Here is a 17,211-nt window from a genome sequence, read left to right as displayed (position 1 = left end):
GAAAATCCCAAATTCTCCTTAACTTTTGTCCTTTCCCACCAATTATACCCTCTGATATTTCTGTGGTACTGTTAATGTCCTCCTGTTAAATATAGGCCATAGCATGCAATAGTTTTTCCCCTATATCCATCTATTATTGACTCTGTACAAGATTCCTACCTTTGAAGTAATTCATGCAAGAACTTATTTATATTTGTAGTATTAATCAGTAGGTTTTATAAACCCCTTTAATCATGTTCACCTTCAATATGGCAATATTACTCAAAAACTAATGAAATCCCTTCACTTCTATCCATTTCCTTACATTCAAGTTCAACTTCATTAACTAACCATTCACCCATCTCTAGCATCTATGTAACTCTTGGTCCCCTATATTCTATATTATGAGTTTCTGAGTTTACCTTTACCAAGGTCATAATAGCAAAATCATACACAGTATCTATCCTTTTGTGCCTGGATATTTCAATCAGCATTATGTCCTCAAGATTCATTCATGTTGTCATATGCTTCAGGACCTCATTTCATCTTACTGCTGCATGATAGTCCATCATATATATATATACCATATTTTGTTTATTCATTCATCTGTTGATGAGCACTTGGATTGTTTCCATCTTTTGGCAACTGTGAATAATGTTACTATTAACATTAGTGTGTGAATGTCTGTGTCACTGCTTTCAGCACTTCTATATATATATACACCATAAAGTGGTATTGCCGGGTCATAGGGTAACTTGATATTTAGTTTTCTAAGGAACTGCCAAACTGTCTTCCACAGTGGCTGTACAATTCTCACCAGCAGTGAATAAGTATTCCAATTTCTCCACATCCTATCCAACATTTGTTAGTTTCTTATTTGATTAATAGCAGTCATTCTTATAAGTATGAGGTAATATCTCATTGTAGTCTTGATTTGCACTTCCCTTATAGAAAATGAAAATGATCATTTCTTCATGTGTTTTTTAGCTATCTGTATTGCTCTTCGGAAAAATGTCTGTTCATATCATACCAGAATCATGGTGTTTTGACCACTGTGGCTTTATAATAAGCATTAAAATCAAGCAGTATCCCTTGCATTAAAAAATAATAATAATAAAAAATCAAGTAGCTGGGAATAAACTTAACCAGGGATGTAAAGGACCTGTACACAGAAAACTATAAAACATTGCCAAAAGAAATTTAAAAAGGGTGGGCAACAGTGGCTCAGTGGCAGAGTTCTTGCCTGCCACGCTGGAGACCCAGGTTTGTTTTCCAGTGCCAGCCCATGTTAAAAAAAAAAAAAAAGAAATCAATGAAAACACAAAAAGGTGGAAAGACATTCCCTACTCATGGATAGGAAGGTTAAATGTTGTAAAGATGTTAATTCTATCCAAATTGATACCCAGATTCAACACAATACCAATCAAAAGTCCAAAAACCCACCTTGAAGACTTGGAAAAGCTAGTTATCAAGTTCACTTAGAAGGGAAAGAGACCTCAAATAGCTAAAAATATCCTAAAATAGAATGAAGTGGGAGGAAATAGGAAAAAAAGACTGAAAATGAGAATGAACAGTGTCAGTGAGATATTGGAGAACTTCAAGTTCCTTTGCACTCCCCCAAAAAAGGGGAGGGCAGAAAAATATTTAAAGAAATAAGAGAAAATATTCTCACATAGTCATGAAATCAAAACTAGAAATCCACAAATCCAAAAAGCTGAATTAATCCCATGCGTAAGAATCATGAATAAAGCTATACAAAGATACATCATAATCAAATTGCTTATAACCAATGATAAAGAGAAAATTATAAACGTATCCAGAGATACTTTTGTTCTATAGAACAAAAATAAGAATGACAGCAGACTTCTCAATAGAAACAATGCAAGCCAGATAATTCTACATCCAATGAAAAAAATCTTTCAAAAATGAAGGAGAAATAAGGACTTTTACAGACATTCAAGAGTCGACTGAATTCATCAGCAGTAGACCTATACTTAAAGAAATCTTAAAGTTCCTCAAGCAGAAGAAAAATAAAAACTGACGGAAATCTGGATCAACTAAAGGAATGAAGAGTATCAGAAATGGTATCTACATGTGAAATAAATGTAAAAGGCATTTTTTTTTCTTATTAATTAAATCTCTTTAAAGATATTTGACTGCTTAATGCAAAAATTACAGCAAAATTTTTTGTCTCCTAGTTTGGGAGGCTGAAGTCCAAAATCAAGGTCTGGACAGCCCATATTTTCCTTTGGAGTCTGTAGCTTTCTGGTGCTAGTTTGCTGCAGTCCTTGGGGTTCCTTGGCTTACATCTCTGCCTCCATCACATGACTTCTCCTTGTGTCTTCTAATACTCCTGTTCAGCCATCTGTGTCTCTATCTAGATCTCATTTTCTTAAAAGAACTGCAACTATATGGTTTAAGGCCCACCCTGATTCATTGGCCTCATCTAAATAGCATCTTCGAAGATCCTATTCAAAATGAGTCCATGGCTTAACCAAAAATAAAATCTTCAAAGGGTCCTTTTTATAAATGGGTTCACACCAAAGGAACACAGATAAAGACTTTTATGTATCTTTCGTGGGTACATATTTCAATTCCCAACAGGAGATAAATCTAAGAAACCAAATGCAAAGTACAACCTACCTCCCCCTAAATTTTCCTTAGATTGAGGCTGTTTCCTTGGGTTGAGGCTCTCATATTTTGGGACATACTCTCAGTTAGTTATTCCACTTTCCTGTCCAAAATAAAATGCCTTTATTTTACACAAATAAATGCTTTTGGCTTGGAATGACCTCATATTCAAAGTATGTTATACCTCTGACTGGTTCCTTAAGATCATCTCTGTTTAGATTCTTTGTTTTAGATTCTGTATATCTTTATGACAAGAAGATGGTTACAGCTTGAAACAAGGCTCTTAGGCTAAATTCCCATGGTGACAGGGAGAGGGAATTTACTATGTTCCTTGATGTTTATGTTGCAAAGGCAATGGCTTCTAGGACTTAAAGAAAAACATTTCTGGGTTATAAAGCTGGCAGGATGCTTACCTAGCCTTTGCAAAGTTTTACATACATATTGAAGGGAAAGAGGAAGGATTCACAAACATTAGGTTTCTCATGTAAATGTTCTAAGAATATGGATAGGGAGGGGGGCAGGAGAGCTCTTTCCCTTTTGGTAACAGGGAAAATTCTAAATGTTTTCATTTAGCCTTACAGTGCCCAGGAACCAGGCAGTCAGAGGACCCCACTGTAGAGAAGGCAGAAGACAGTACTCGGGTTACCAAGCCCTGGTCCCCTCACCGTCATGAGGTTACAGAAGCCCCTTTCTTATTCTTATACAGGCAGGTGACTGCTTGAAGAGGGATGGGGAAGGAGAAGGAAATCTGTAGGCCTGAGCATTTATCTAACTGATATTAAGTTTTCTTAAGAGATAGCTTAAAGTATTTAATAGAACTGAATGTATCTCATAGGGCTAAATTAATTTTTTTCTCTTGGTATCCAAGGTGATGGGAGCTCATGAAAAAATACAGAGCAGGTTCAACTTCCATGAAAACACACAGAAGCTACATTTTCTTTGCTATGATATTTTCTATATTTAATGCATAGAGTTGTACTCCTGCTGGACAACTTTTCTACAATTCACTTGTGCCATTATTTTAAATCTGCATCATTGGTCTTGGCTTGGCCCATTTATGGGAAAAGCAAAGCAAAGCTAACAAAAAAACACAAAAAAAACTTTTAAGCCCAGGATGAGTCACAGTACCTGTTCTCAATTCTGATATACGCATGTCCAAAGTATGACATATATAAAATAAATACACTTAGGAACTAATATGACATCTTGAGTACAATAGTCATAGCTTAATAAAAAAAAAAAAAGTAAGACTTTGTCTACCATGTTCCATTTTCCAGGACTTCTCTCTCCCCCCAAAAGAATTACTTCATCATGCATATTCTACCATATCAGTAAGGAAGAACAAATATTACATATAGCTATTTGTTCAAGATTTGGCCTCAACAGCCCTCAGAACTGGGAGCACTTCTTTGTCATTAACGCCAAAGGTGTACAGCCAAAGGGGTAAGATGTTAGCTAAATTAACTGGCAGAGAAAAGAACAATTAAACAGAATAGCCCTTAAATAAGAAGAAAGCCATTCTTTCAGAACTAGTTACAAGGAGAGAAGCTCCCCAGAGCATAGAATTGAGTATAATTACTTCAAGCTTCCTATTAAACAATATGAACCCTGGAGCTTTAGCTTGCCTGTAAATATACCAGCTGACATTAACCCATGGTAATGGCCTTTTCAGCTTCCTATATTGGATCCAAAACATTTGTTACTAGATGTAGCTGAACTTTTCTAAAGGACTCTGTTTATTAAGCCTATTTTCCTTTTAGAAGTAGTTTCTGGGAAGTCCAGAATAAACTGTGCTGCAATGCTTGGGATTATTATGTTAAAAGAGCAATAATTGAGAATAGTATTCACGTAGCTTCCCTCAAACCATGTAACTCCACAACTATACAGAGGGAAAAAATAAATAAATAAAAAGTCCTCAAGCTGGTCTGTCTAGTCTCAGGAAATAGTCCTTGATTTACCGTTATTTATTTTGTTTAGAAACAGCTCAACAAAATTGGCATACAAAGTTTTTTGACTTGAGAATTTTGAAAAGTTACCAAAAACATTATTTTATTAAGTTTTACACTGAAAATTCTACTGCCAAACCCAAATTCCTCCATAAATCAAGAGATTGCTTATAAACTTTGTTTTCATTCTTGGGTAAAGTTGATTTTATTTTTAAAAATTGAACACTGCCCAGCCAGAAATATCTCATGACTCTGGACATTTAAAAAAAAAAAATCATTTTGCTTCACTATTTGATTTGGAAAGTATTTGCTGGTAAAAGCTTTGTTTGGTTGTGTAATGAAGGCAATGTATCCTGCCATTTAGTCCAAATCCTAGGTCAAGTTAACGAACTTCTATTTGACTCCTAGAGTATATCACTAGTACAGTGAAAGATATACTTCTGATTTTTTAAAAAGGCTAAAAGACTCAGATAATCAGGCCAAATGGAACACAGAATTTAGAAGAAATCTCCTAGGCAGAGCTGGGCCCTCAATGGGAAGCTCTAATATTGACTGATGGAAGACCACCCTTTATTGGAATATATGCAGTAAAAGAAACCTTTAAGCAAAATCCTTAAAATAAAAATAAAGGCTTAATGGTAGAGGGTCCTGTGATTACTTTGCTCAGAGAACATTTGTAATTTCATTCCAAATTCGCCTTCTAAGGGACTAGAACTCACTACTGTTGTTGCTCAAAGCCCAATATATTAACTTTAAAATCCAAAGGGACTTAAAATTCTTCATCTGAGTAAAGAGGTTTACTCAATATTTTTAATGTATAACAAAGTATACAGCTCCTGTGAAATGTAAACATTGGGATAAGGGCGTTGTGAGAGAAAAGACTGGAAATGTGATTTCGGACAGATTGCAAATGCACATTTAACACCAAACTCTGTTACAAACCTATTCTATAGATAAAGGGTATTGAAGATTTTCAATAAGCGAAAGAAGATGGAATGGGAACAGAATTATAAGAAGAGCTATGTGGTCATCAGAGGCCTGAAATACTGAATTTCAGTCCTGGGTTTAACTTAGGCATTGGAAGTCCAGTATGTAGCCAATTCTCTACATAGTTGTTCTTCTATGAGTCATGTATGCAATCTACTCTATATATCTGTGTTAGGCCTTTGGGTCTCTTCATCACCCACAAACGTGCAGAATTCATGCCCATGTTAACACCATTGAATAGGACATACACTTCCTTAGAGAATACTGCTGCTTATTTAAAATTTCTATCTCTTCAGTTCTGCTTAAGCCTCAACTCCTCCAAAGAGTTTTCCCACCCACTAACTAAGCACACATCACACAGTAACTTCTTTTTCAGGAGAACTTCAAGAAGTCTTAACTGGGCCAGTGCCATGACACCACACATTGCCTTGTAGTGTGACCTTTTGCATATGTTTATCTAGTCCCTGAAATCAACCAATTACAATGTCCTTGAGTGAAAGGACTTTGCTTTACATGAAGTGAACACAATTTCCTCCCCCGATATTAAATTACATACAGTGCTTAAACATACAACATGCACATACATTTATTAATTGATTCCACTGTCTACCCCTACCCTCACACTATGCCAGTCTCTTCATTATAGTCAGAAAGTAGAGACATGACTTTTAGTCCCTATATCTCTTTATGTGTTCCATACTGTCTGAAACAAGGTGGCTTTAATTTTCCCTGAGAAGGATTCTAATTTAATACTAAGGAAAAATGGCAATAAAACCCTCCCATAAAGACATGGAGGCTGTTTTTCTACCCCTTGAATCTTGGTTTGGTCATATGACTTGCTCTGGTCAATGGGACATTAGCAAACATGACATAAACAGAAGCTTGGCAAGTACTCATGAATTGGAGCTTATTCTCTGTGTTGTTGCTTTTGAAATCCAGTTGCCATGTGAAGAAGCCCAGGTAGCCTGCTACACACTGGAGACATATCATTCCATTGTCCTTGCTGACACCAAGCATGGAAGTGAGGCCCTCCATACCAATCAGCTCCGAGTCAACCTACCAGCTGATAGCCAGGGCGTGAGTGCATTCAGACAAGACCAGTAGAACTGCTCAGCTGAGTCCAGTCCAAATCACTGACCTATGGAATCATGAGCTAATAAATTACCGGTTTTAGGCCTCTAAGTTTTGGGCGGTTTGATTACACAGCAAAATCAAACTGATTTAATAAATAATAAAATTGCCTCATTTTCATAGATGTTTGACATAAAGCTTACTGTGCTTTAAGAAAGTTTGCACACAACTTCTTTATAACATCTTGGGTCACAATTAAATTACTATATCTTGCTGAATCTAAGAAGGGAAAAAAAGAAACAACAAATCACCATGCTGGTAAGTTCAACAGTCAAATAAACTGCAAAATTTCATCACTGAATGCAGAAGCAGCTTCTTTCCTCACTTCCTGGAAGGTAAAATAGAGATAAGAGTGGTCTATAATATCCCTTTTTAGTTTATGGTATATTGGAATTGCTAGAGGGGAGTATCTGAAACTGCTGAATTGTGTTCCAGTAGCCTTGATTCTTAAAGACGATTGTATAACTATATAGTTACATGACTGTGTGATTGTGAAAACCTTGTGTTGATGCTCCTTTTAACCAGGATATGGACAGATGAGTGAAAAAACAAGGATAAAATAAATAAATAAATAATAGGGGGGATAAGGGATAAAAAAAAAGTTGGGTAGATTGAAATACTAGTTGTCAGTGAGAGGGACATGGGATGTATGAGTTTTTTCTTTTTCTGAAATGCAAATGCTCTAAAAATGATTATGGTGATGAATACACAACTATGTGATGATATTGTGATCCCTTAATTGTATACTGTGCTGGTTTGAAAGGATGTATGTCCCCTAGAAAAGCCATGTTTTAATCTAAATCCCATTTCGTAAAGGCAGAATAATCCCTATTCAATACTGTATGTTCGAATCTATAATTAGACCATCTCCCTGGAGATGTAACCCAATCAAGAGTGGTTGTTAAGCTAGATTGGGGAAAATGTTTTTCCACCCATTTGAGTGGGTCTTGATTAGTTTCTGGAGTTCTAAGAGGGAACATTTTGGAGAATGAGAGATTCAGAGAGAGCAGAGAATGCTGCAGCACCATGAAGCAGAGTCCATCAACCAGAGCTTTGGAGATGAAGAAGGAAATTGTCTCCCAGGGAGCTTCATGAAACAGGAAGCCAGGAGAGAAAGCTAGCAGATGATGCTGTGCTCACCATGTGCCCTTCCAGATGAGAGAGAAACTGTTACTGTGTTCACCATGTGCCTTCTCGGATGAGAGAGAGACCCTGAACTTCATCGGCCTTCTTGAACCAAGGTATCTTTCCCTGGATGCCTCTGATTGGACATTTCTATAACTTGTTTTAATTAGGACATTTTCTCGGCCTTAGAATGTAAACTAGCAACTCACTAAATTCCCCTTTTTAAAAGCCATTCTGTTTCTGGTATATTGCATTCCTGCAGCTAGCAAACTAGAACATATTATGGATGAACTGTACATGTGTGAAGATTTCATGCACACACACACACAAACACAAAAACACTAATCCCCTTCTCAACATGAAAAAGTTAGAATGGGCACTGCCCAAAGATCCCTATAGACTGGAAGAAGGATTAAAGAAGAAGGAGGTGATATAACAGAGAAAATGGGATTTAACACATGGGTATGGCTGCTGAATCACCATATTAATATTCTATTTTGGAGCAGCTAGAAGGAAAAATCTGAGATGGTGGACAAACTCTGGGATCTGTTCAGTTTCTACTTGTTGAGGTGAACTTTGAAAATTATTGTTCTTTTCTTTCTTTGCACATATGTTATATTTTACAATTTTAAAAACATTTAAAAAGTGGTCTATAACATACAAGAAAAGGATAAAATCAAAACTCCCATTTACCTGACATGATTCTTTCTCCATAAATATTTCTTGTTTGTTCAAATGTTTAAAGAACAGACAATGACATAAAAATACACTAAGCCAAGAGCCCTTTACAGATGATCTTATTTAATTCTACTGGTGACTCTATAAAGAGAATACTGCTGTGATGTCCATTTTACAGATGAGAAAATTGGATTTAAAATGCTTAAATAGCTTGCCCAAGAGGATATTTAGCTAGCAAAGTGTTTACCTGGAATTCATATTGAAGCAGTCTGGATCCTTAGTTAAGAGTTTATATTCTCTAGGAGTTATACTACCTTCCAAATCAAAAGCTAAACTCAAACACCCAGTAAGGACTGTTTTATATTTTAGCATCCTTCTTTGGATAATGACAAGGGATAGCTTTGCTTTTTGAAAAAACTCTAGTTTCTAGGCCTTGACGCTAAAAAGAAAAGGCATAGTCAGTAAGCCATCTTCATGAAGGGTATCATTGTTTTATACTTTCTACTATTTTAGGTCATTCCCCATTGTTTTCAGGATCCATGAGTGAGATTTTAGCCATAGCAGGAAATTATGGGCTCTCCACAGGAGTGAGGCCCTTGTGAGCCCCAGAATGTCAGAGAGAAATGCCCTCTGCTCCAGAAGAATCATAGTAAGATCCTGAAGCACATGATTGAGGAGGCTTGCAGATCCACACAACACCTACCAACACAGGCTGAACAGCAGAGAACCCATTTGTAACTCAACATACCAGGCGAATCAAAGGAACTCGCATGTATGAAGTCCTCTGAACACTACAAAGTACTATACAAATGTCAATTGTCTTTTGACTATATGAGTTCTTCAGAAGTGTAGAAACTATAGAACAAGATGGTAAGGCCATAAAGCTAACATAAATTGTACTTTGTTTTCAATTCTGCTATGAGGTTCTGCTTTATAGTAAAGCATCACAGGATATGTTTAGGCATCTTTAATAAGCTGACTGGCTACTTGATGAAGGTCCAACAACTCTGCACAGGATAGATTGTGTATTTGAGTCGATTGTAGAACTCTGTTTAGTGTTATAAAACAGAAGGGTGCTTAAATACTCTCAAGCCATTTAAACTTTCTGAGCCTCAATTTCATTTTCGGTAAAATGGGCATCATGGGGTTTTGTGAGATCATGATAAACGTATATGAGGATGCTGCTGTAACAGACCATTCATTCATTCGTATTACATTCAGTTTCCCTTACTTGAAAAATACAGGCCAAGATATTAATCCAGTACAGTAAATTCAAAACCTGGGCCTCTGAGATAATGGTCCCCAAAAGGCCTCTTTTCCACCTCTTTGCAACCAAATCAGAAGGCAGTGACACTTCATCCTGAACAAATTGTCTGTGTCCTTGCAATGTTTCTTTGCCTTGCCCCTCTCTCCTTTTTCTCTATCCAATCTTCTCAAAGACTCTTAAGCAGCTGCAATCATATATCCAGCCATCATTATAATTTATTACCACAAATAGGACTCTGTAATTGTCTCCCATTAGCTTTTATTTTCTTCTTCTCAGAGAAATGTCTGAAAGATGAGTCAAACCCTGGTCTAATGGGTGAAAATATGATGTTTTTCTCTGAAAATGGCATAGAGAACAGTCTGTGACCAAGCCACTATCTATATTTAAGATCCAAATGCTCCTTTAAAAACTTACCAAGAGGGTGCACAGGTAGTTCAGTGGTTAGAATGCCCACCTTTCATGTAGGAGACCCAGGTTCGATTCCCAGACCATGTACCCACCCCACCCCCAAAAAAACTTACCAAGAATGTGGGTATCACATATTACTATGCATTCTCTGAGTACTGATGGAAAAAAACACCCATAAATTAATGCCCAAAGTCTGACAGTAAGCTCCTTATTAAAAAGATTCTCTATGATGAAATGACCTAAAATAATCAAGTCCACTGGTACATGAATGAGAAGAGACAGAATTTAGGAAGGCTCATTTACACTGGATCTTTCTTTGGAAGAGACCACCAAAAATTTTGGTCTCTCTCCATAGCAGCAATAATGTGAAGTGTCAATAATTACAACCCTAACACTGCAGTTGGACATTGTTCTAGTTTGCTAGCTGCCAGAATGCCATATACCAGAAACAGAATGGCTTTTTAAAGGGGGAAAATTTATTAAGTTGCAAGTTTACAGCTCTAAGGCAGTGAAAATGTCCCAATTAAAGCAAGTCTATAAAAATGTCCAAATTAAGGTACCAACAAGAGGTGACCTTCACTCAAGAAAGGCTGATGAAGTTCAGGGTTTCTCTCTCAACTGGAAAGGCACATGGTGAACATGGTGATGTCTGCTAGCTATCTCTCCAGGCTTCATGTTTCATGAAGCTCCCCCGAGGACGTTTTGTTCTCCATCTACAAAGGTCTCTGGCTGCATGGCCTCCCATGGATCTGATCTGAAGCTTTTTCCAAAATGCTTCCTTTTCTAAAGGATTTCAGTGAACTAATCAAAACCTACCTGAAATGGGTGGAGTCACATCTCCCTCTAATCAAAGGTTAATACCCACAATTGAGTGAGTCATATCTCCACGGAGATAGTCTGATCAAGTTTCCAACCGAAAGTACTGAATAAAGATGAGAAGAAATGGTTGCTTCCACAAGATGGATCAGGATTAAAATATGGCTTTTTGCATGGGTGGTTCAGTGGTAGAATGCTTACCTTCCATGCGTGAGACCTGGGTTCAATTCCTGGACCATGCACCAAACAAAAGACTAAAAACAAACAAACAAAAACCATGGCTTTTTATAGGGTACATAATCCTCTCAAACCAGCATAGACATTGTACCAGATTTCATGAACGTTCTTCTGTCTTCCTCAGTGCTCACATGGTGGCCATTATTTTTTTTCACATGGGCACAGATTACAAGGTTATTGCACTAGTAACAGACAGAATTGAGATTGAATCCAGCACTTGGACTTCACAGTTCTGTGGCTCTTTGACAAAACCTCCACAAAACCCCCTCCCACATGGGAGGATCCTCCCAGCTGTTTTCCTGGATGTCTTCTTTAGCACTCTCTTCTGCTTCTCTCTCTTCTTTCTTTCATTCCTCCTCCTTGTTCATTAAGCTTGCCTGATCTCTGCTGCATTCAGTCTCCTGTCCAAAGTCCATGTTGGACTTAACTTAAAGGGCCCTCTGTGGCCTTACATTTCCTGCCTGGAAGCGGAGGTGATGGTGGGAAGGGGTAGGGGATACACTCTCAAATTGCCTTCCTTGAGACCAATTCCTTCATGTCCACCAAACTCACTAATGGGCCAATAGCAGCTCAATGTGTCATTCTTCTTGAGGTCATTTGGTGTTTTTTGTTTTTTGTTTTTTGTTTTTTTTTGCATGGGCAGGCATCAGGAATCGAACCCGGGTCTCTGGCATTACAGGCCAGAAATCTGCCACTGAGCCACCGTGGGCTGGCCGTCATTTGGGTTTTAATAGCAGGCAGAGTTTACTCAGTGCAACAGGTAGGTAGAGGTGGGAAGGATTTGGACAGGTATCTTCCATCCTGCACATTGGCTGCTCTGACATAGGAGTGAGAGTTGCAAACAGCTGGCAATGTCTTCTTAGACCATGGATGAGGGGTACAGATAAATATGGTGTATTACTGACTCTGGTTACAGCAGAGGTTTGAAAGAGGTAAACCTCAACACATATTTGGTGTATGGTGAACAGACAATTTAGATGCCCATTTCCCTTTCTCACCTCCATTTCCACGTTGCCATTTGGATGTACCCAGACATGAAGCCCTGGTTCACCTCAAGAGGGAGAAAAGCTCTTTTACTTTGCTATCAAACCAACCATGTGACTGTGCACATAAGAACAGTGTGGGTCACGGATATTGAGAATGGGGATTCTGAGTATGAAATGGATCCAAATGAATAACCATAGCACCATTTGCTGGGGTTCAAGCATCAGGCTTCGGGAACTCTGTGGCCTGTTAGGAAACAGAGGACAGCAAGCCTGCGACCCCAGTGGGTCACACTGTTTCCCTCATGATTGACCTGTCTCCCAAGGCACCCCACTGGAGGAATAGAAGCTCAGAGATTCCTGTGGCCTGTCCCTTATAGATAAGTGACTCCAGGGATGACTGATACCTTACTTGAGCAGCAAAGCAACATGTGAAACTGCACTTCTAGGTGATATGAAAAAATGAGCAAAGCATTATCTCCTAAAATAATGAGAACATTTTCCATTCCCTTCCCAGTGTTACGCCTGGGTTTGTGGGCTTATTTTATTCTAATCCTGTTGTATAGTTCAATTACATCTCTGTTTTACAGATATATAAGACTCAGGGCTTTATTTATGAATCAAGATATCTCTTTACAATGACAAAAAGCAGGAAAAATAAACAAGGGGGATGGAAAGTAATGCTAGGAGGGTCCCATGGCTGGAGCACCAGCATTGAGGAATTTCACCCAGCTTGAGGGTAGAACAAACTGGTTGCTGCCTCTCGCACCTTCTCTGCCTGTCTCTCCCTCCCCTCCTCCCCCGCCTCCTCCATTTCCTCCCTCTCCCTCTCTCTCTTTTGGTGGATATTCACTAAGTCCCAAAATATACAATGCCTCTGAAGTCAACTATGAAATATTTGGATATGAGTACAAGCAAGGGGAGAAAAGAACAAAATAATGTTTTTTTCTGTCAAAGCCTCTTGAGACATGGAAAATATTATTTTTCTCCAAGGTTACTTCTCAAGATAAACCCATTTAAATCACAGTATCAGAGAGAGAGAGAGAAAGCATGCCAGAATTGTTCAAGTGAACTGGGGCTAAGAAGAAAATGAGACATTGAAAATATGTCTATCATTCTGTCTTCTTAAAATAGAAAGCTAGATATACAATCTCTTACAAAAGTGTTAAACATAATGCAGAAAACTTGGAAAATGGAATTGGGAAACAGTGAAGCCCAATATTTGGCTTTCAGTAGAGGTTAACTGTCGAGCTGATTTCCCAGAGTCTTTGAATATTTAGGGTCACAGTGAACCAAGGATGCAGAGAACAGTGCTCTAAAGGCTAGAGAGGAATTTATATATTTTTTCTCCAATTATCTGCTGTTACAGATAAAACATAATCCATTCAACTTATAAAAATTAAAATTACAGGTGAAGTTAAATTATTTTGTGCTTACCTCTCCAAATGAGTCCCCTGCACATAGGAAAACAATTTATTTCCCAAGTACCTAGAGAAAAATGTGTATTATTGTTTTGGTGAGCCCAGTTTTGTTTTTTTTAAAACATAAAAGATAATATTCTATACATATACTTCTGCAACTGCTTCTTCCATCAACAAAAATCTTGGAGATCTTTCTATGTCAGTACATATAACTCTATCATAATTGTTAGCATACGACATGTTAAGTCAGCTATTGTTTTTAATTGATGTATATAATATTCCATAGTGAAAATGTGCTTTAGGTTATTTGACCATCTGTTATTGATGAACGTTTAGGGTGTTTCTAATTTCACTCTGACACATCTTGAACATGCCTTCATAATCGAATGTGCAAGTGTTTCTCTAAGGAAGATACTGAAATGCAGAATTAAGGGAATGTAAGGTATATGCCATTTAGAATCCTGTTAGTTGGCTATGAGAATACACATTTTCTTATACTCTCTCTGCTTGACGTATTATCAAACATTTAAGATTTTACCAATCTGATGAGTAAAAAGTTGGTATACCATTGTCTTTATTTCCTTGATTATTAATGGGCTTGAGCATTGTATTTCACATGCGTAATGCCCTATTTATGTACCTCTGCTGTGAATTCCTGCTTGTATTTTTTATCCATTTTTACATTAGATTGTTTGTTCTCCCCTGCCCCCTTTTCAGATTTTTTTCTTTGTCCATATCAGAAATCAATTTTTATCTACCATACACGTTGAAATATCTCTTCTTAGTCTGTTACTTTTCTATCTCTTTCTTTATGACATAATTTGTCATATAAAGGGTTTTATTTTGAAATTTTGAAATAATCAACTTGATCAGACCTTTCTCTTAGGGCTTTTTGGTATGAATCCTAAGAAGGATTGACCTACCCACAGGTCATACAGATAGTTTCCTTTATTTGTTTTGAATGCTTTTATGTTTTATATTTAGGACTTCAGTCCTGTTGGAATTTACTTTGTAACCATCAAGAAATAAAGATATATCTGATTTCTTTTTTCAGTAGATATCCAATTGACATAATACAACTTATTAAATAGTTCACTCACTGCTTTGAAATGCCACCTTTAGCATATATAAATTTCCATGTATATGAGTACTTTCTGTATTATTCCAGAGACCCACTTGTCTATTCCTGCTCCAATACTACACTGCTTAAATTACTATAGCTTTATAATAAAGTTTGACACTGGTAATGAAAAGTCCCAGAATTTGTTCTCCATTTCCTAAAATTACTTTAATTACTGCTCTGCATTTACTTTTTCTTAAGAATTTTAGAATAATCTTGCTGAGTTACATGAAAAATTCTTTGGGGATTTTCAGTAAGATTGCATTGAGTTTACAGATCAATATGTGGAGAATTGAATGTTTACAAATATAGAATCTTCTCATTCGTGATATATTCTTCAGTGAAATATTATGCTTTTCTCCATTAGTGTCTTGGATATCTTTTGTAAATTTGTTTGAGGCACTTTATAGCTTTGCTACTATCATGACTGGTATATTTTCCCTCTACATTTTTCTACTGCTTTTTGCAGATATGTAAGGATAGTACCTTTCAAATCTTTTTGTCATAACGGGAGTTATAAAGACTAAGAACACATAATCTTTTCAATGCTGAAGTAATTTCTTTAAGACTATATAAAAGAGTGACCCTAAACACATGAAAGCATTTTGTTTTTCATTAAGAAGTCGTATCTGAAAGGGGACAAGATGGGGAATTGATGTTATATATAAGGTACCACAATAATCTTTTTTTTTTTTTTTTTTCTAACTACAGAACTGGGCAGCCGCCCAGCTCGGAGCCCCACTGGACCTGCCGCTCCTCCTAGCCGGGCTGCCCACTGTTCCCGGGACGGAGGCCTGGATGTGGCCACGCATTGCCGGGACTGCTGGGCGACAAAGGGGCTGGAGTAGACACCTGGTTTCCAGTGTTTGGCCAAAAGCATGCCTGACCTAATTATGGCTCGAGAGAGCATCTGGGGACCCTTCATGGAGGCGGCGCTCCATGTGATGACAAGACCATCGCCATAGGGCACAGTTCCGGGCACTGCTGCCATGAGGTGTGCAGAGACGCATGGAGTCTATGCTGTTAGATTAGTGGCTGCCCACACATCAGACATGCAGGATGAAAATGAGGGTGTAAGTGGATCCTTCAACTGCCCCCGGCGGTGGGAGAAGATCCAGGCCAGCTGCCCTCATGTTGTGCAGTTGGGGTCCAAGGATGAGACTTTCCTTCTCTGGAAGGAGCAACAAGAAGTTGCTGCTGGGTTGGAAGCCAGATTGTGCAAATACACGGACTGTGGCCACCTTCAGAACACTGAGTTTCGTGAATTAATTAGTGGGGTTAAGTCTATGCTGAAAGTGCCAGAATAGGATGCGTTTTGCTAATTTGCTTCCCAATGTATAAATACAGCAATAATACATATTATATATCAATTACTAGACACAAAAGATCAAGTTCACTTCCAGAAATGCCTGAGAAACAAATTCGTTTCAGTATTCAAACTAATTTACAAATGGCATTTCTGTTTTCTACAGAATCTAAATCTCCTAAACCGCTATGAAGGAAAGCGATGTTTTTCCAGCTTGATAAGGGACATAGAAGCAGCTTAATCAGCCCTTATCAATCTGAAGTGGACAAGTCAGAACTAGAACCCGGGTTTCCTGAAACTCAGTCTAGATGAATAAGTAAGTCTCATGTTTGTTTCAGGAGTTACACTCTGAAATAGAACAAACCTTGCTATTTTATTGGGTAAAGAAAACCCGACTGAGAGTCTGGAGTGTTGGTTTGGAGGTCAGACCATTTGCTGCCATTTCAAGTTGGCCCAGGATGTCAAACCCAGACTCACCTTTACACCATGCCGCTTTGAACACCTTGAGACAAAATGATGCATTCGGATGCTATGCATCAGGGTCTGCAAAGGCCAGGCAGGGAATATAAGTGAGCACAGTTGACACACCAGTGTGAGACTATGGAGAGGGATTAGGACAACTTGGAGAGTTTATGTCCTGTCTAAAGGAGGCAGCCACTTCTCAGGATTGGGAATTTTTGCTATGTGGGAGCTGACAAGGATTTGCCAGTCTTCTGATTTCTTGGGGGAAAAATCTTCATATGGCAGGTTTAAAATTCAGGAAACATATATGTATTTATGTCCAGTCAATATACATATGGATTATGTTAGTTGGTAACTACAATGTAAATTAAAAATTTATGATCCCTGCAAGCCAAACAAACCCAAGCCATCCATTTGTGGCCTTTGATATACACATGAACTTAGCCAGGTGCTTTTAGATTGCAGAGAAAGCCTGCGAAAAGCCTAAAATAACCAAAATGAACATAATTTAAAAGATGGAACTCGTGGGAACAGTTTGTATTTTGTTACAAAGTCTCAGCTATTTTTTAAAGTAACCTCTTCGTAGCTCAAATTTTGTCCTAAAAAATTATAGCTTTTAACTTCCATGGTTTTAGATCTCTTTCAAGCAACATTCCATTTTCCCTCTGATCATACTCCCTCAAAAAAAATTTTTTTTCATGTCCTGACATTTTT

At 37.7% G+C, this 17,211-nt stretch overlaps 1 pseudogene across 1 annotated transcript in view; it reads left to right on the top strand.

Annotated features, from left to right (window-relative positions):
- LOC143689923 (serine hydrolase RBBP9-like) overlaps positions 1-16,036 on the top strand; it is a 49,984-nt pseudogene extending 33,948 nt beyond the window's left edge. Inside the window, exon 2 of the transcript XR_013178972.1 lies at positions 15,441-16,036. The product of XR_013178972.1 is annotated as a serine hydrolase RBBP9-like (transcript). The remainder of the gene's footprint in view (positions 1-15,440) is intronic.
- The last annotated feature ends 1,175 nt before the right edge of the window (positions 16,037-17,211 follow it).

Source organism: Tamandua tetradactyla, chromosome 7 (assembly GCF_023851605.1).
Source record: "Tamandua tetradactyla isolate mTamTet1 chromosome 7, mTamTet1.pri, whole genome shotgun sequence".
NCBI classification, from domain to species: Eukaryota; Metazoa; Chordata; class Mammalia; order Pilosa; family Myrmecophagidae; genus Tamandua; species Tamandua tetradactyla.
Note: the sequence above shows the minus strand (reverse complement) of the source record. Positions and strands in the feature narration are given on the sequence as shown.